Raw genomic sequence first — 20,896 nt, forward strand, 5'->3', positions numbered from 1 at the left:
TGCTCGGGGTCCGGGTGGTCTGTAGATGAGTGTTCTTCTGATTGTGGAGGTGGGGTCGGTGTGGATCCGGAAGTGCAGGGTGTTAAGGGTGTTGTCTGTGTGGGTGGCGACCTTGAGGGTGGACTTGTGGGCGATGGCTATTCCTCCTCCGATTCCGTTGGAGCGATCCATGTGGGTGATCTTGTAGCCGTCCGGGATGGCTATGGTGATGTCGGGTGCCAAGGAGTCGTTCCAGGAGTCTCAGGCAGGTAGGCCATGTCTGGGGCGGAGGTGTCGAGCAGATCCCAAAGCTTGACGGCGTGTTTGCGTGCGGAGCGGGTGTTGAGGAGTATGCAGGGGAGGTGTTTGGGTCCGGTCCTTGGAGGTTTGGTGGTTCTGTCGCAGGTGAGGCTGCAGGTGTGGCAGGTGAAAGGTCCGTGAGTCCGTTTTGGTGTGGCTTGGAAGCAGGTGTGGTTTCGGCCGGCATTGAGTGCGTGGAGGGTGCTGGCATTGTAGCGGAGTCTGGTGTTGTGGCGTTCGTGGGGTCCAGGGGTTCTGGCGCTGGGTGCAGTTCAGGCACGGACGGGCGTGCCTTAGGCGCCCCTTTGGCGCACCAGCGGTGCAGCCGCTGCGCGCATCTGCTGCCGGGACGCTGCGCGGCCTCCATAAGAGGTGGGTAGGGAGGGAGGAGCAGCTGGGAGGCGGGAGCGGGGTGGCCAATGGGTGTCAGGGGGGCGGGGCCACAGGGACGCAGCAGCAGGAACGAGGGAGCGGGAGACGGTGGCGGCAGGAGCAACGAGGCATCTGGCGGCTGTGTGGTGGCGTGGGGAGCGACCTGCCTGCAACCAGGGTCAAAGGTTGCTCCTACGCCAATGCGCAGGCCCCTTAAGAGGTAGAAAGGGAGTTTGGAGCAGCTGGGAGATGGGAGCGGGGTGGCCAATGGGTGTCAGGGGGGCGGGGCCACAGGGACGCAGCAGCGGGAACGAAGGAGCGGGAGACGGCGGCAGCAGGAGCAACGAGGCAGCTGGCGGCTGTGTGGTGGCGTGGGGAGCAACCTGCCTGCAAGCAGGGTCAAAGGTCTTGTAAGGTAGTTGGGCCCTTTGCCATGAAGAGACTTAAAGAACATTACTAAGGTCTTAAACTGTATCCGCTCCCTAACTGGGAGCCTATGTAATGCTTTAAGATGCAGCGTCATATGGAACCTCGGTTTTATGTGGAGAATCGCCATGGCTGCAGCATTCTGCACCACCTGAAGACATTGCAGGAGGGAGTCTGACACACCAAATAAAGAACATTCCTATAATCCAGTCTTGATGTAATCAATGCCTGGATCACGGTTCTCCTACAGTCTAGTGGAAGAAGTGGAAGAAACTTTCTCACCATCCGTAACAATCCAATACAGATACCAACTAGAGCCTGAACTTGGGAACGCTTAGTAAGAGCATCATCAATACGAATTCCCAAGTTTTTGACAATAGCTTGAGCCACACAGGGAGGAGAAAATTCCTCCGACCACCATTGACTCCAGTCCTGTAGTGTTGGTAGGCCTAAGAAAACTATTTTGGACTTGTCAGAATTGCACTTCAGCTGGTTTTCCTCCAACCATCAGAAGACGATGGTGAGGAAAGATCTAATCATGCCCCCATCGAATTCGTTACCTCTGTTGCAAGAGAAAACCAGCTGAATGTCATCAGCGTATGAGGTTTAAAGCCTTTTAATGCCATAATTATGCACTCTAGGTGTGTCCAAACCTATGCCTTTGTTGACTGACGGCATGCTATATTCCCAGGATAATCACTCATAAGCTTAATTAGTTCCATTTGGATTTAATGTAAATAAATGTATCATGTATCATGAAACTTAGCTGCACATCTGGGTTCCTTTACCTACCTTGGCAAGCTCTGGTTAAATTCACTCCCTGGTGTTCTTGAAAGCGCACACCAATATAGCTATGCGTTACCCTCGGCACGAACATAAAATCTCACTTGTGCTGTTTCTGAGAGTGCCCTATCTAGGGCTGTGGTGTTCTGTGTTTGAGGTAAGACTGCCCTACTGTCTGCCCATCACTGCTGCTGTATAATTCTGTCCTCTCCTTGAGGGAAGTTTGCTCTGGTGCTGTTAGTGCTTTGCCAGTTCTATGTTTGAGGGAAGGTTTGACAGTAGCTGTCCAGGGCTATGGCTCTTCTTTGTGTGTAAGGGAGCCCTGCACTCCTCCTCTCCAGTGCTGTATCTCTTGTGGGTGTGAGAGAAGCTGCCTCCCAATGCTGCATCTTTTTTGTGGACGAGGAGAGCTTATATTCCTGGTGCACATCTCTGTTCTGTACAAGCAATGCCTGCATTGCTGCTGCTGAGGCAGTACATATCCAGTGGGCATGAATTATGTTTTCCTTCTCATTGCCCACGATTTACATGTCCTGGTCATGTGAATATATGTGCTAGTCCTGTCTATATGTTTGATCTTACTCTTTTATGTAACTTTCAAGAGGACATATTTTCTTGCCCAGCGGATATAAGAATTGAGGTATGCTGGAGGAGGTTCATGTAATTTTATATTGCCACCCAGTTAGAACACAAGGCCATGCTCACCAGAGGGCTTACACAAAATATATCCGCAAACTTAGGGCTGATTCACAAAGGTTAACGTACACTTTTGTGTAAGTTTAGTATTGGTTGCTATTCAAAAAAAGTTTTTTACTAGTAGTATATTTATGACTGTGGCATCTCTTTACACAAAAAGATAGACAGACCTATCTTTTTATCTGCGGAGTCTCTGCAGTTGTAAATATACTACTAGTAAAATACCTTTGTGAAAAGCAAAAAATCCTCAACTTACACAAAGGTATAAATTCACCTTTGTGAAGTAGGCCCAGAGTGAGGATATCGGCTGTTCTTTCTTGTCAGACTATGGACAAACTTACTAGTTTCCTTACTGAGAATGCAATGATTACACACAAGACAGAGTTTCGTCTCCATGTTGCATTTGGGGACATGCCCTTCTCCTTGTACCTTGCCCTTGAAGTGGCCTGTGGCCCATCTGGAAAGGTTTAGAACAGTCACAGTAAGCTTCTTCTGGCGAACTGTGGACAGCCCAATACTGGTTTTCCTGCTTTGAGATCATTGCCTAAAGATCTGTCCAAAAAAAGATGATCTCTGCTTGGGATGTTGTTATGGTGATGCTGTCTTTTTACCACGATTATCACTTTAAGACCCAAAGGAATGTTGGTCTAATGTGCACATATGCCACAAATGTTACTAGTTCAATTTGTAACAGTCACATCAAATGATCTAAATATAAAGAACAGAAACGAGTGTACATGAAGAATTGGTATTTAATATATTAAAATAATCAAAGCAGAAGGGTACATACAATATATATCAACAGTGTTGCAAGAAGTACATGTTATTTACACAAATAAAACACTTCATTGAAACACTTATGAGCGCTTTCCTGCTTTGGTGCAGTTCATGCACTGATTTTGACGAAGAAAAAAAAGCGAGAGTCGACGTGGTATTACAGGTGTGCCAATGCCTAATTTACAAATGTAAACTACATGTTTTATTCAGAAAACATGAACTTCCACATATAACTGGATTTACTCAAACCTGGAATTACACCTGTATAGTGCAATATTGTAATATGATGTGACTAAATTTCTCAAAGGGCAATCAATCATCAGAGGTGGGGATGGCTCCCTATGTAGGTGAACCCTAATAAACTAATGGTTTTGTGTGACATCTCCACACATTGAGCTACAGATAAAAGTGATGAGGTCAGCCATCTGCAAAGTACAGTGTCATGTGTGTGTGTGTCTGTGTTTGAATGCTCACATGTTTAAACCTCTCTCTCTCTCTCTCTCTCTCTCTCTCTCTCTCTCTCTATATATATATATATATATATATACGAAAGCAGTCCAAGTCCCGGCAATAATGGCGGAACCAAACAGGTCCAGACCTCAGAAGCCTCACGCCCAGCAATACGATGAAGCCACAAAAATACCAGGAATCCAAAAGTGGAAAGCAGGGAAGACGGTTTTTCAATAAAGATGACGCGTTTCGCTCCACACGAGAGCTTGTTCACATAGCGCGTCAGGAACAAAAAAATGAATTTAAATAATAAAAATAAATAAAGGACAATCAAAAAGTGACCAATGGTGAACGCCTTCTCTATACTTCTTAATGAACATAGTGAATAGACTCACTAGCTGAGAAATGCACACAAACAAATAATAACGTGCAAACCATATAAAACATATGTAAAGCAGTTCATAGATCAGAATTCATTTAGCTGAAAATTCTATAATCAATGTGACATACAAAAGTGCATTCTGAATGGAAACAATGAATTTTCAAAACATAGGCAAATCGCTTTATATATACAGATCATAAATCCATTTGATTGAAAATGAGTAGCCACCCTCAATTCATTTGAACAAGTAATGACATAGTGCCATATTAACGCAAAAGACATGACTGATCATAACGTGCAAAAACTGCCATGTAACGTGATAGATGGAAATATAGTGACAAGTGTCATAAAAACAGATGACTAAATGAACCATAATACTGCTATTTACACAATAGATAAAAAAAATCAATGATGATGAAAAGGAGCAAGTGATAACAGGTGAAACCTGAAATCCAGATAATCAAAAAAAGCATACAGAAAACAAATAGTCAAGAAAGAGGAAAGCCGAAAATAGATTCTAAAGGGGAAAGAAAAATGAGAGAGCCACAGCTGCAGAACTGAGAAAATGACCAGAAAGTAGTCATAAAAGTAGAATAAACCTGGAATCTGGCGTACCACAATTAGCTAACCAAACATCTGATTATAATGCTAGAGGGTATGCAGCAAAAAAGATTGTATACGCTGTAGAGACAACCAAACAGCCGACTATGAAGTAAAAACCTAGATTGCATAGGGAAAATCAATGAGAAAACAAACTCACAGTAATGCATACATAGTTCTCAGAAAATTACTCAGATCCTCAGTAGGATTAAGCCCATTAGGGGCCTTGGTATCTAAGGCAAGAATCAAATGTGATTCTTTCTGCCGAAGAAGCTTCATTCGATCACCCCCCCGGCAGGGTTGGGGTACCGAACATAGAACTGTGTATTCGAGATCCTTAAGTTTTTTGTTGTGTACTGAGCGGAAGTGTCTGGCGACAGGGTAGCTGCTATCGCTGTTGACAATAGCACGGATGTGCTGCAAAATGCGTTGGTAGACCGGAAGTTTAGTACTTCCGATGTACTCAAGATTGCAGGTACACTTCAGTTTGTACGCAACATATTCAGACCTACATGTGAGATGTTCACGGATAGGGATGGGTGTAGTACTGAACGCAGATACATAATGTGTACTGTTCTTGGCAAAGGTGCAGGCACAACAAGATGTACATCTGAAAAAGCCAGTTTTGGTTATCAAGCTTTTCTTAAGCGGTCCCTCTGGCATAGGTCTATCCAGTGCATCACGCATCGTGGGCGCCCTTCTGAACGTGATGTTGGGTGTGCTGGGAAGTAATGGCCCAAGAATTACATCGGTTAGAATGATAGGCCATTCAGAACAGATGATGCGCCTGATTTTGCGCTCCTGTGTGCTGTAATTGGTTATCAGGCGTACACTGCACTCCGAGGTGGAAATGTTGGGAACTTTGGGTGCTAATAGTGTTTTGCGCTCAAATGTACAAGCCTTTTGAAGGGCTGTTTCCAAAATAGAATCAGAATAGCCCCTATTAGTGAATCGCTGTTTAGACTCACTGAGGCACTTGTCGAGGGAATCTTTGTCACTGCAGATCCTGCAAATACGTATGAATTCCCCATAGGGGATGCTGCGGATGGTATGGACAGGATGGGCACTACGGGCATGCAAAATTGCATTGCCCGCTGTGGCCTTTCTGTGCAAACGGGTTTCAATTTTATTGTCCTTAATGAAAAGATGTACATCCAAAAATTCTGCTGCATCAGTGGTGATAGTGGTAGTGAATTTCAAATTGTATACATTAGCATTCAGTTCATTAACAAATGCATTCGCTTCATCTGATGACCCTTTCCAGATTATACAAACATCATCTATATAGCGCCAATAGTGCACCATATTAGAAAGCCAGCATCGGTGTGTGGTCCTGAGCTCATGTTCCTCACACCAGCCCACATGTAAACATGAGTAACTGGGGGAAAAACACGAGCCCATCGCCACTCCACGTAGCTGTTGATATATCTGGCCCTGAAATCGGAAAAAATTGGTGTTAAGGCAGATTTTTATCATTTCCATTAACATGGCATTATGATCCCGGAAATGAATGTCTCTTTTGTCCAAATAGTATTTGCATGCCTGCATGCCGTGCTGATGATGAATCGACGTATACAGTGACTCAATGTCCATAACCAAGAACAGTAAATTGTCACTCCATTCCACTTCCATGATCTTGTTTAAAAAGTCAGTGGTGTCCTTCAAAAAGGATGGAAGAGTATGCATATGGGTTGGCAAGAAGAAGTCCACATACTTCGAGAGGTTCTCATTCATGCTGCCAATTGCAGCAATGATTGGACGTCCAGGAGTAGGAGTCACCTGCTTATGTACTTTCGTGAGAAAGTACAGGACCGGTGTAATAGGGTAGTCCTTGACCAGAAAGTTACACTCATCTTTGGTAAGCAGACCAATTCGCTTCCATGAATGGATAGTTTTGCGTGTTGAGTCATAGCTTTTATTCATAGCGAATTGAGTTGACAAAAGATAGCACGAAGTGTCACTGAGATGCTTTTATGCTTCGATGATGTAGTCCTTGGTGCGCCAAAGCACCGTATTTCCACCTTTATCCGCGTTTTTAATTATGACATCCTTGTTCTTTTGGAGTCTACTCACAAGTTGATGGTACTGATTGTCATTATAGTTAGTCTGTTTCCTCTGATTCATAGTTACTCTGTTTAGGGCTTTCAGTTCTGTAATTACCCTATCGCCGAAAACATCCACCGCATCACAGGGCATGATGGGTAGAAAGGTAGATTTAGGGTGAAAGGGAGTGACAGCTGAACGTCCAACATCAATGCTCTGACTCACAGTAGGTGTTGATTGTGAATCGTTGTCAAAGGCTAGATCTAGCAGGTTCTGTAGCCCCGTAATATCCCGTACTTGTAAAGAGGATGCCGCAGTATCTTCATCTCCCGCAGTGCTTACTTGATTCCGTTTGGATTCAAGTTTGAAATATTTAATCAATTTGATCTTGCGGATGAATTTGTAGATATCAATGCGTGTTTGATTGTAGGAGAACCTGTTGGGTGGACAGTATGAAAGCCCAAATGAGAGTAGTTGTTGTTCAGCTTGAGTCAAAGGAAGGTCAGTAAGATTGATGACAGTATTTTCCAGCATACTTGTTACCTTCTCCAATTCCTTTTTGTTCTTCCTCGTGAGGTACTTGCGCTTGAAGATGCCCCTCCTTGCGTGCCTGCGCTGGCTGTTTGATTGCCTGATTTGGTTTGAGGTTGCCGGGAGCGCAGGGAATAACGCCGGTCCTCGCTGCAAAATTCAGCTCATCAACCAATGAGAAATTCTCACGAATGGCAGGTCCTTCTGTAGATCTCACTGGTACACTATCATCATCACTTACAGAAGTGAGGGAGTTTACAGAGAGATTATCACTGTTATCAGTCAATACAGTACTGGCAGAAGTTGAGGGTTGGATATTGCGAGGATTGCCATCACTAGCCACCGCTTTGCGTTTTAAGTTGTCATATTTCCTAGAAAAGGTAAAAATCCTGCCAGTGGCATAGTCATTTTTATCACGGGCAAATTTGGTGATTTTACGCTCGATGATAGATTCTTCCAACTTTTTATACGTACATCAATTTCTGCTTTGGCTTTAGTGATAATGTCAGTTTCCCCTGATGCCTCCAATAAGCCATTTATACGATCAATTTCAAGTAGCAATTTGTTCCGATCTGACTCAGCATACTTGATAAGAATGTGGAGCATATTCATTGAGCTTTTGAGGTTGTTGTCGGCCCATTTTTGGAGCATCTGGGGATCTGGGTTCTCATAAGTGGGGACAATAAGGACCCTTAAGCCACGTGGTATTCTGTCAGCATCCCTATATTTCTAGAGGGATTTTTTCTCCCACCATTTAGAAATTTCGCAACGTAACAGTTTCTCAAGTGTTTTTAGCAAGGTTTTCACATCACTGTCAGCAACACCTCGTGCCTCATTAGTAGATTTAGAAGTATTCACAGGAAAACTGTCAAAACGAGCCTCAGCTGTGGCTTCTCTGTTCCTGAGCGCGTCACTAGAAATCATAGTCAGGTGTATAAATACGCATCCGTCTAACTTGGAAGAATGCAAATCCAAGACCCTGCACGAGTTTGAAAGGCTTATTGCGGGCAATATATAGGAGGCAATCCCGAAACCCACTACAGCGTAATCCAAATGCAAACCACACAAGGAGAGAGGAAAGAGGGAAATGCCTTACCGGAATCGGTGTCGGGTTACCGGCCAGTCAGCCGACCGGCCACCTACACCTTCACCACGCCGAAAGGACAACGACTCTTCCGCCCAAACGTGTAGCGTGCGATGATATCTCCAACGCGTAGATGGGGGGCACAGCAAAAGCAGAATCCAAAACGATCCAAAGTTAAATGACGCCAGAAAAGCGTCAGGAGCCGCGCCGGCGCTGTGCCTCTTAGGAGCGGGAGGGTCCAGAAGCCGGGAGCAGCCAATCCCGGTTGAAATGTATACAAAAGCAGTCCAAGTCCCGGCAATAATGGCGGAACCAAACAGGTCCAGACCTCAGAAGCCTCACGCCCAGCAATACGATGAAGCCACAAAAATACCAGGAATCCAAAAGTGGAAAGCAGGGAAGACGGTTTATTTCAATAAAGATGACGCGTTTCGCTCCACACGAGAGCTTGTTCACATAGCGCTTCAGGAACAGAAAGTGAATTTAAATAATAAAAATAAACAAAGGACTATCAAAAAGTGACCAATGGTGAACGCCTTCTCTATACTTCTTAATGAACATAGTGAATAGACTCACTAGCTGAGAAATGCACACAAACAAATAATAACGTGCAAACCATATAAAACATATGTAAAGCAGTTCATAGATCAGAGTTCATTTAGCTGAAAATTCTATAATCAATGTGACATACAAAAGTGCATTCTGAATGGAAACAATGAATTTTCAAAACATAGGCAAATCGCATTATATATACAGATCATAAATCCATTTGATTGAAAATGAGTAGCCACCCTCAATTCATTTGAGCAAGTAATGACATAGTGCCATATTAACGCAAAAGACATGACTGATCATAACGTGCAAAAACTGCCATGTAACGTGATAGATGGATATTTATATATATATATATAGGTAGTTATAGTTAGGACCTATTTTCCATAGGAAAATCCGCAACATTCTATTTGGAATAACTTTGGCGCCGGTTGATGAATCTTCGCAAAATTTTCCAAACTAATTATCAGCTCTGGTCCGCCCCTCTCCTGAACATTTCAGGATGATTCGTGTAGCGGGGGCTGAGAAAAAAGGGGGGTCCCAAAACGTGTTTTCCCCATGCAATTTTCCATAGTACCTTTTGACGTAGCTACAGCCCGAACTGCTGAACGGATTTACACCAAATTTGGCAAAGAGGTAGTCCTCAGTTCAGACTCGTGCCTTGTGCTTAAATGGTGTCAATCTGTTCAGTAGTTCCTGAGAAAATGACAGTTAAAATCATTGATATATCTATTGGCGCAGTGGATCCGCGCACCCTGAGCGCACCATGAGCACACCATAAGCACACCCTTCTGATCACGCGATGAATGCTAATTGGCTGTCAAGTGGTTGTCAACATTCGAAACCAGGAACTGTTGGCAGCCATTTTGTGTCTCGGTAGAAGCGAGGCTGAAGAAGTCAGTGGAACAAGTGTGCAAAATGTATAAAGGGGGCGGGGTAGAAATATCCTGATTCTCTAGACCTGTTTAGGGGACCCCCAGGGCTCAAAATGTTATTATTTTCTTTAAAAAAAACTGGCAGGGGTGCGCAGGGTGCACGGTTTCTGCAGTAAAAAAAAAATATATATATATAACGGGGCTTCTTTTATAAATAGGCCCGGGGGTCAAATGCCGGGGGCAAATTAAAAAAATGTATGGAGGGCCCAGAGGGGCCCCCTAGCCCCTGGGACCGCCATCCCCGGGGCAATAAAATAAATGGTTCGGGGTGCTCCAAGGCCCCCCTGCAAAATTAGTGGTGGTGGGGCCTCAAAGACCCACCCAAGCCCCAGGGATCATCATCCCTGGGCATCTGTATTGTGGGAGGGGGGCTGTGTGGCCCCCCTCCTGGAGCCCTCGAGGGCCCTGGGGACCAGCACCCCTCAGGGCCGGCTTCTGCAGTGTCCCGGGGTGCAAACTGCTGTTTGCTATGAGAAGGCGGGAGTCTCGCGGGTCCCGCCCTCCCATAGAAAACTTGGTTTGGATTTTGAAATAGAGAGCATATATATATCTAATACTAGGGGGTCTCCAGTAGGTAGTTATAGTTAGGATCTAATTTCCATAGGAAATCCGCAACATTCTATTTGGAATAACTTTGGCGCCAGTTGACGAATCTTCGCAAATTTTTCAAAACTGGTGGCCCGCTCCGGTCCGCTCTTATTCTGAAAGTCTCGGGGTGATTTGTCAAGTGGGGGCTGAGAAAAAATGGGGGTCCCAAAATGTGTTTTCCCCATGCATTTTTCCATAGAAACCTTTAATCACAGCTGCAGCCCGATCTGCTAAGTGGAATTACACCAAATTTGCAAAGGGGTAGCCCTTGGTTCAGACTTGTGCTTTTTACTTATATGGTGTAAATATATTCAGTAGTTCCTGAGAAATTACAATTAAAAGTACATATATGTCTATGGCCTCGTGGATGCGCGCATTATAAGCGCACCGTCCCGATCACACGCAGAATGCTGATTGGCTGTCTAGTGGTGGTCAAAATTCGAAACCAGGAAGTGTTGGCAGCCATTTTTTGTGTCGGTAGAAGCGAGGTTGCAGAAGTCAGTGGAAAATATAATAAAATATTAGCGTGGGTTTGCTGAGGCCTCCGCAGTCCTGGGGCTTCAGTTATGTTGAGGGCGGGGGGGATACAGTAGGCTGTGGAAATAGGTCCCGGGGGTATTTGTTAAAAAAATAATAGCGAGGGTTCGCTGGGGCCCCCACAGTCCTGGGGCTTCACTCCTGTTGGGAAGGGAGTGCAGTAGGCTGTGGAAATTATATCGGGAAAACAACAATGCAGCATATTGCTGCTTTTCTTTAATATAATGTGGAATAATGTGTATTTATTAGGCAGTGTTCACTTTTGTCACAGATAGAGTCACTTTGTTACAGGAAATTTATTAATATGCGGGAGGGCGTGTTCTGTATATGTGCGTGGAACAAAATTAATGTTTAATTGGCTGAGGTGTTCCAACAACAAGCTTAATGTTCAAGAACGTTCTAATGTTTCGTAAGTTGTATTACAGATGGCGCCGAAAAATCTCGTACTTCTCTTCTTTAACAATAGGACAATCTATTACAATATAACAAATGACACCATTGTTACAGTAAAATGAAAAGGAAAATAAAGTTATCTATAGAACAGAAGATCCATAACAAAATACTTTCAAGCAGTAATTATTTTCTGAGCTTCTTTTATTTGAGAAGTCGAAAAGTTTGATCTTCATGGCAAAGGGTCATAAAATCCTCTGAGGTCATTATGACTGTGAAAAATATAATATACATATTCACAGTATATGATCAAAAGGGGGGAACAGACATCTTTACTCTTTGCGCTGACGGGTCATGAACTTCACTGAGATCAGCATAACTGTTAATAATACATATTAACAGTATATGATCCCTAGGGGAAAACACACTAACAACTGGAGGGTGGTGACGTTGATTCTAAATGTTTAGGGTTAGCACCGATGGGTCACCAACACCTCTGAAGAGAAGTACAGTGTCAATATTAAAATATAGAAAGTCACAATATATAAGCTGAAAGGAGCCAGAAAAGGAGCAATGTTTGTTGTAATCTATCTGTTTCTGAAAACAAGCTGCTGGTGTTACAGGAAAAAAGGGAAAAACATGTAATAACACTTTTTCTAGATATAAATGTTTAAATATTGACAAATAGCCACAAATTATAACTATGTACTATGCCATAATGAAACAACTTACAACTCCAGAATATGTTTTGTGAATGCAAAAGAAGAATCCGATGCTAGAAAAGGGAATCTGCATCACAGATTGGCGACACAAAAATAACTTGTGAAAACGAAACTCATCACACAATAGGTGTGGTTTATATAGCTTTTGGTTGTTTAGTAGTCTATGGAAGGAAGATGCTGCTCTGCCTATTTAGATGTCAAGTTTTACATTTTATACGTGCTCACGTTTTAACTGTTTTACTTGTGCACGTGTTGGGAAAAGTTACAAACTGTGAAGCTGTAAAGGTTTTGATTTCCATAGGAACACGTATAAGCCCCTTATTATCTACATACGTTGGAGAGTTTAAAAAGTGTTACCCGGTAAACTGTGTCCTTTGCAATCTCATGATTAAAAACATCTAAATAGAAGACATAAAAAAATATCATTTACAATAGAAGAAAAAAAAGTGCTAATATTTCTCATCACTATGCTAGTAAATAAAAAAAAATGCCAGCATTTGTAAAGCGTAAAGCTACCCCCGGAAAGGTGTGCCCTCGCTTGGGGCACTGGGAAGATTAAGCAAGGTGTTTCCTACAGTGAGGTAGTGGTGGGCTAAGATGCTGATGGACTTTGGAATCCAACTGTGAACGCTGTTGTTCGAAGTCAGGTATTATAGGTGCTGCGTCATACTTTTACCACACTTATAAGTTAATTACTGCTAATTAAAAGTTGAAAATATTCTTAAATTATAAGTAGGGCTCCTTGTTTTATGTTTTTACTGATTTTTACAGATAAATACAGACAGAAAAGTATTTTTTTTCCTCTCTGTATTTATTTTAAAGTGTGGATAAATACGGAAATTGGGTTATTTTTTTAGCAATTCCATTCCCCCGGTCATCCTGGATGTCCTTAATGCCTCCATTACCTCTAGCTCCGTCCCAGCTCCATGGAAGTGCGCGATGGGTAAAGCCCTTCTGAAAAAGCCTACCTTAGATCAGAACAACTTGGCCAACCTTCGCCCAATTTCCCTTCTCCCCTGGATGAGCAAACTGCTTGAGAGGCACATCAATAACATCCTAGTAGATTATTTAGAATCTAACAATCTGCTATGTGCCTCTCAGATGGGATTCCACCCTCAACACGGAACCGAAGCTGCCCTCTTAGCAGTGACGGAAGAAACTAGATCTGTGCTGGACCGGGGAGGAAAAGCAGCCATCATATTACGCGTTCGACACGATTAACCATGCCACACTATTACATCGTCTGAAAGGCATGGGCGTGTCGGGCGCGGCCCTGGAATGGCTGACTTCCTTCCTGGACGAGCGATTCTTCCAGGTGTTTGAGGGCGAGGTAGTCTCCCCCAAGCAACCACTCAGCTGTGGGGTTCCCAGGGCTCCTCCCTAAGCCCCACACTTTTTAACGCCTACATGCGACCTCTAGCAGAGATAGTCCATCCCTTCGGTGTGCGTATTGTCACCTACGGGGACGATACCCAACTGGTGGTCTCTCTGGACCACACTGAGGGGTCGTCCAACACCTTGGGCCCCTGTCTAGGGGCTGTTGCTAAGTGGATGCAATCCTCCTATATCAAACTTAACGGGGAAAGGACGGAGATTATGCTACTGGGCAACCCTCCACCGACCACCCTGGCCCCCATCTGGCCCACATGTCTCAGCGCTCCTCCTCCCCCCAAACCCCAGATAAAAAACCTTGCAATTTGGCTCGATAAAGCGCTAGACTTTTCGATCCAGGCCACCAAAACGGCCTCCACTTGTGTCGGGCTAATGAAAATGCTCCGCAAAGTGCTCCCTCTGCTTCCATTCCAGGCGAGGAGAATCATGGTTCAGGCCCTGATACTCTCCCGCCTGGATTATGGAAATGCTTTATACCTAGGAGCCCTGGCAGCAGTGACCAACAGACTCCAGGTCACGCAAAACTGTGCCACCCGATTACTGTTTAACATCCCCCGTCAGCCAAGAAAGCCCTAAAAGAACTACACTAGCTCCCAGTGGCTGCTAGAGTACAGTTTAAGGCCATGTACATTGTGCACAAATCCTTCCACCGAACAGGCCCTGCCATCCTGTTCCCCTTAGTTGTGCCCTACGCCCCGTCCAGAGCCCTCTGCTCTGGTTCACTACATCTAGCAACCACAACTAAAATCAACAAAGCCCGTTGGGGCGGCCGCTCATTCTCACACACCGCCGCGAGACTTTGGAATTCTCTCCCTCTGAACCTTAGAGAGAATAACAACCGAATGGCATTCAGAAAAGCTTTGAAAACTCATCTGTTCGCAAAAGCGTGTTAATCTACCCTGTAGCCCGCCATAGTAATCAGTCAAAGCGCTGCGAGGCCTCCGGGTAGTTACGCGCTATACAAATATTATTTTTCATTTCATTTCAAATGCTGTCAATGATGAGTACTAGGCCAATAGGTCTGTCGTTCGAAAAGTAAAAGGGTAAAAACAATAAAACACTTTTAGTAAAGATCCTTAAAGAGCAATATATATGCTCGTATAAGAAAACGTGCACATTTTAATATGAAGGTTGTGTATAGTTTATCATCTAAGAGTGTTTACATCAGTGAAAACGGTCAGTCTTTCAGCCATGAGGGCATATTTATCAGTAAAATTAATGTGGAAATATACTAATTTCAGATTAATTTTTTTACAATCCCAAAATATGTATGGGTAAATACAGATACAATTATTTAAAAAAAATATGGATAAGTACAGATGGAAATGTCCAAAAATTAAATACCATAAAACCAGGAGCTATAATTATAAGTTATAAAACACTACTGTTGAGTTTATTTTCACTATAAAAAGTATACACGTGTTTACTTAAAAAATACTATAGGTTATAGGGATATTGTAGTTAGATAATGACATTTAAAAAACCTTTGAAATTCACTGAAAAAACCATAGGTTTCAGGCAAGTTATAGTTAGGAATTATCATTTAAAAAACCTTAGAAATTCAATGAAAAAACCATAGGTTTCAGGGGGTGTTATAGTTAGCTGGACATGTCACTCATACCAAACCATTGAAATTTCTCCATTACAGTTAGTTGTACTAACCGTAACTCTTGCACCCGCAATCCACTGGTGATGATGTCACATATTGCATCATTCATGACATGGTCAGTGACATCACTGACGACATCTCAAATGATATCACTGATGACATCACTTCTGACATCATCCCGTGAATGTGGTTTGGTTTGTTATTTAAATATGTATTATATATATATAGCAATCTGCATTTAAGAATCAGTGGATATACACCTATCTACAATCAGATGCACCTCATCATACACTAGTGTAACCTTTCATCATGCACTGTAAACTACAGAGTACCATATTTGAACCCATTAACACAGCAATACAAGTATCTAAAAACCCACTCAGTGATTCCTAGATCTACACACGCATCGAATCAATTACCTATAGATTCACTCATACATGTTGTCAATGATCAATAGAACACTATCGGAGGTGTGTTGTTTGTGTTGTATGCTTTTAAAAATTGAAATTCTTCACTTGCATTGTTTTTAATAACTTCACTCACCTGCACGCAAAGCGCTCGATTCTAGCGCCTAGCAGGCTCGCCTAAACTCCCCCTGATACAGCCGATTGAGCGCTGAGACAGGGAAACTCCCCGCCAACCGCCAGTGACGCTCGAAGGGTAGACACGCCCACTTCGAGGCCACGCCCCCCTGCAGTACTTAAACGCTGCTTACTAGCGCTGCCACACTCTTGTTGACCTCTGAGGCGGAAGCCGGAGGTGTGTTGTTTGTGTTGTATGCTTTTAAAAATTGAAATTCTTCACTTGCACTGTTTTTAATAACTTCACTCACCTGCACGCAAAGCGCTCGATTCTAGCGCCTAGCAGGCTCGCCTAAACTCCCCCTGATACAGCCGATTGAGCGCTGAGACAGGGAAACTCCCCGCCAACCGCCAGTGACGCTCGAAGGGTAGACACGCCCACTTCGAGGCCACGCCCCCCTGCAGTACTTAAACGCTGCTTACTAGCGCTGCCACACTCTTGTTGACCTCTGAGGCGGAAGCCGGAGGTGTGTTGTTTGTGTTGTATGCTTTTAAAAATTGAAATTCTTCACTTGCACTGTTTTTAATAACTTCACTCACCTGCACGCAAAGCGCTCGATTCTAGCGCCTAGCAGGCTCGCCTAAACTCCCCCTGATACAGCCGATTGAGCGCTGAGACAGGGAAACTCCCCGCCAACCGCCAGTGACGCTCGAAGGGTAGACACGCCCACTTCGAGGCCACGCCCCCCTGCAGTACTTAAACGCTGCTTACTAGCGCTGCCACACTCTTGTTGACCTCTGAGGCGGAAGCCGGAGGTGTGTTGTTTGTGTTGTATGCTTTTAAAAATTGAAATTCTTCACTTGCACTGTTTTTAATAACTTCACTCACCTGCACGCAAAGCGCTCGATTCTAGCGCCTAGCAGGCTCGCCTAAACTCCCCCTGATACAGCCGATTGAGCGCTGAGACAGGGAAACTCCCCGCCAACCGCCAGTGACGCTCGAAGGGTAGACACGCCCACTTCGAGGCCACGCCCCCCTGCAGTACTTAAACGCTGCTTACTAGCGCTGCCACACTCTTGTTGACCTCTGAGGCGGAAGCCGGAGGTGTGTTGTTTGTGTTGTATGCTTTTAAAAATTGAAATTCTTCACTTGCACTGTTTTTAATAACTTCACTCACCTGCACGCAAAGCGCTCGATTCTAGCGCCTAGCAGGCTCGCCTAAACTCCCCCTGATACAGCCGATTGAGCGCTGAGACAGGGAAACTCCCCGCCAACCGCCAGTGACGCTCGAAGGGTAGACACGCCCACTTCGAGGCCACGCCCCCCTGCAGTACTTAAACGCTGCTTACTAGCGCTGCCACACTCTTGTTGACCTCGGAGGCGGAAGCCGGAGGTGTGTTGTTTGTGTTGTATGCTTTTAAAAATTGAAATTCTTCACTTGCACTGTTTTTAATAACTTCACTCACCTGCACGCAAAGCGCTCGATTCTAGCGCCTAGCAGGCTCGCCTAAACTCCCCCTGATACAGCCGATTGAGCGCTGAGACAGGGAAACTCCCCGCCAACCGCCAGTGACGCTCGAAGGGTAGACACGCCCACTTCGAGGCCACGCCCCCCTGCAGTACTTAAACGCTGCTTACTAGCGCTGCCACACTCTTGTTGACCTCTGAGGCGGAAGCCGGAGGTGTGTTGTTTGTGTTGTATGCTTTTAAAAATTGAAATTCTTCACTTGCACTGTTTTTAATAACTTCACTCACCTGCACGCAAAGCGCTCGATTCTAGCGCCTAGCAGGCTCGCCTAAACTCCCCCTGATACAGCCGATTGAGCGCTGAGACAGGGAAACTCCCCGCCAACCGCCAGTGACGCTCGAAGGGTAGACACGCCCACTTCGAGGCCACGCCCCCCTGCAGTACTTAAACGTTGCTTACTAGCGCTGCCACACACTTGTTGACCTCTGAGGCGGAAGCCGGAGGTGTGTTGTTTGTGTTGTATGCTTTTAAAAATTGAAATTCTTCACTTGCACTGTTTTTAATAACTTCACTCACCTGCACGCAAAGCGCTCGATTCTAGCGCCTAGCAGGCTCGCCTAAACTCCCCCTGATACAGCCGATTGAGCGCTGAGACAGGGAAACTCCCCGCCAACCGCCAGTGACGCTCGAAGGGTAGACACGCCCACTTCGAGGCCACGCCCCCCTGCAGTACTTAAACGCTGCTTACTAGCGCTGCCACACTCTTGTTGACCTCTGAGGCGGAAGCCGGAGGTGTGTTGTTTGTGTTGTATGCTTTTAAAAATTGAAATTCTTCACTTGCACTGTTTTTAATAACTTCACTCACCTGCACGCAAAGCGCTCGATTCTAGCGCCTAGCAGGCTCGCCTAAACTCCCCCTGATACAGCCGATTGAGCGCTGAGACAGGGAAACTCCCCGCCAACCGCCAGTGACGCTCGAAGGGTAGACACGCCCACTTCGAGGCCACGCCCCCCTGCAGTACTTAAACGCTGCTTACTAGCGCTGCCACACTCTTGTTGACCTCTGAGGCGGAAGCCGGAGGTGTGTTGTTTGTGTTGTATGCTTTTAAAAATTGAAATTCTTCACTTGCACTGTTTTTAATAACTTCACTCACCTGCACGCAAAGCGCTCGATTCTAGCGCCTAGCAGGCTCGCCTAAACTCCCCCTGATACAGCCGATTGAGCGCTGAGACAGGGAAACTCCCCGCCAACCGCCAGTGACGCTCGAAGGGTAGACACGCCCACTTCGAGGCCACGCCCCCTTCCCTCCTCCCCAAATGTGCCGGCCATACCAGCGCAGCGGGAGCGCCGTTTGCGCGCCAAAGGCGCGCCTAAGGCAAGCCCGTCTGCGCCCGTCCACGCACGACCGGGCCTAGGGCCAGTCTCTATGCCGGACCCTACCGCCATAAGGATAAGCTACTCTCGTCGAGATCTTCTCAGCCTCAGACCTACTAGAAACAGCACCTGCCATGTAATGTACGACCCTAATGTACCTTTCACTAGATGTAATATTTGTAAACCAGGAAACTTACTCCTTCCCAGTCGGGCTGTCCCACTGCCAGGCCTCAAAATAGCGACACTCAACTGTAGATCGCTCCCCAAGCACGCCCTTCTCATCAACCATCTGATCGTCGATCTCGATCTGGACATACTCTTCTTAACCGAAACTTGGATCACAGGACATTCGAACTCCGACATAGTCTTGGCCTTACCCCCGGGCTTTCTTATCATGTCCCAACCCTGCCCTCTTGGTCGAGGAGGGGGATTAGCCATCATTTATCGTGACTACTTCACCTGTCGATCCAGCGATATTCAGAGCCAGGAGTCAGAGAGCTGCCTCTTTACGCTACTGCTTTCCCCGACCAACTCCCTGTCAGGCCTCCTGGTTTATCAGCCCCCAGGGCATCTCGGCCCCTTCTCTGCCACTTTCCTGGAAACCGTTTCATCCCTGGCCCACTTAACATCTAACTTCCTGATAACAGGAGACCTCAACATACATTTTGATGATCCACAAGATACAGGGGCCTCTGACTTAATCTGTGACCTGGGAGCTCTTGGCCTCTCCCTTGTTAATGCAGGAGCCACGCACTCGAAGGGTCACCTGCTCGACCCTGTGTTCTCGAATATTCCTTCCCTTCAGTTCGCTAATTCCCTCCCCCTCCCGTGGATGGATCATTTCCTGGTCTTGGCCCACCTTCCTGGGTCTTTCAAGAAACCCCAAAAACCCACAACCTACATCAAGGACAGATCCTGGGCCAGACTCTCGGCGGATAACTGGGCCATTGCTCTGGACGCCACTACCCCCAGTCTCACAGCTGACCCCTCCATTGCTGATACTCAGTTCAGAGACTGGATCTCCTCTTCCCTTGACAGCATCATCCCTATCAAAAATCGGGAGAACAAAAATAGGACTAAGGACCATGCTCCATGGTATAACTCCGAACTCAGAGCGCTCCGTAAAGAGTGTAAAAAGGCCGAGAGATTGTGGAGAAAAGACTGGCTCCATAGTAACAAAGACATGTACCATAGCGCGGTAAGACGCTACAAAGCAGCCTTAAAGCTAGCCAAAGCTGCATTTTATGACAACAGAATAAAAACCGCGACAAACTCCCCAAAAGATCATACATGATAGTCAAAGAACTACTAAACATCCCAATAGCACCTTCCTCTCACTCCCCCCCTCCAGACAGAAGCAAGGATCTGGCCAACTACTTCGACTCTAAAATCCGGCGGATACTTGACTCCCTCCCAACCATTAGTCCACCTACCCCTACGGACCTAGTGGCCTGCAACAACAGCCCACAGCTGGACACTTTTAGAGCAGTCTCCCTCACCGAGGTAACCTCCACGCTGGATAAAATGAAAAGCGGTTCTCCCCTTGACCCAGCCCCGGTTAGATTCCTAAAAACTGTGTCCCCCAACATAGCCCCGACCATCAGGGACCTTATCAACACATCTCTCTCCCAAGGAACGGTGCCCCCCAACTGGAAGAACGCAGTCGTTAAGGCCCTGTTGAAAAAGCCCCATCTCAACCCGGACGACATGGCTAACTACAGACCTATCTCGCTGCTCCCATGTATCAGCAAGATGGCGGAAAAGCTAGTGAACTCGCAACTGTCTCAATTTCTTGAGACAAACAATCTGTTGCGTCAATCCCAAACAGGATTCCGTCCCGGCCATGGCACGGACACGGCCCTCCTCTCCGTCATCGAGGAGGCAAGGTGTATCCTGGACTCAGGAGGATCAGTGGCAGTGATCCTCCTGGACCTCAGTGCCGCCTTTGATACGGTGGATCACCGTGTCCTTTACACCGCTTGTTGAGATTAAGAGAGAGACCCCTTCAAAACCAGGGGAATGGGGTACTGTACCACAGTGTAAACAAGAGTATCCCTTGGCTCAGTTCAATAGCTATTGAAACCCAAATACTAGTCTTGGACACAAGCAACTAGAGGTTAAATCATAAACATGGCAACATTTTTTGTATGAAAGTATATAAAATATTTTATTAAAATCATTAACAATTCATAAATATATAGACAGAACCTTGAATAAAAATAGAGTTAAACTACTCTATGCAGAAATTATAAAACATCATCACGAACAAATTTTTTCTTTGATTTAAAAAAACATGAGTGAAACATATGTATACAATATCAATAAACAATCAATCAAAAGGAAGACCTGCTCAAGTTAAGTAAGGACATAAAGAAAATAGGGG

The sequence above is a fragment of the Lissotriton vulgaris genome, chromosome 1_2 (assembly GCF_964263255.1).
Source record: "Lissotriton vulgaris chromosome 1_2, aLisVul1.2, whole genome shotgun sequence".
Classification (NCBI taxonomy): domain Eukaryota; kingdom Metazoa; phylum Chordata; class Amphibia; order Caudata; family Salamandridae; genus Lissotriton; species Lissotriton vulgaris.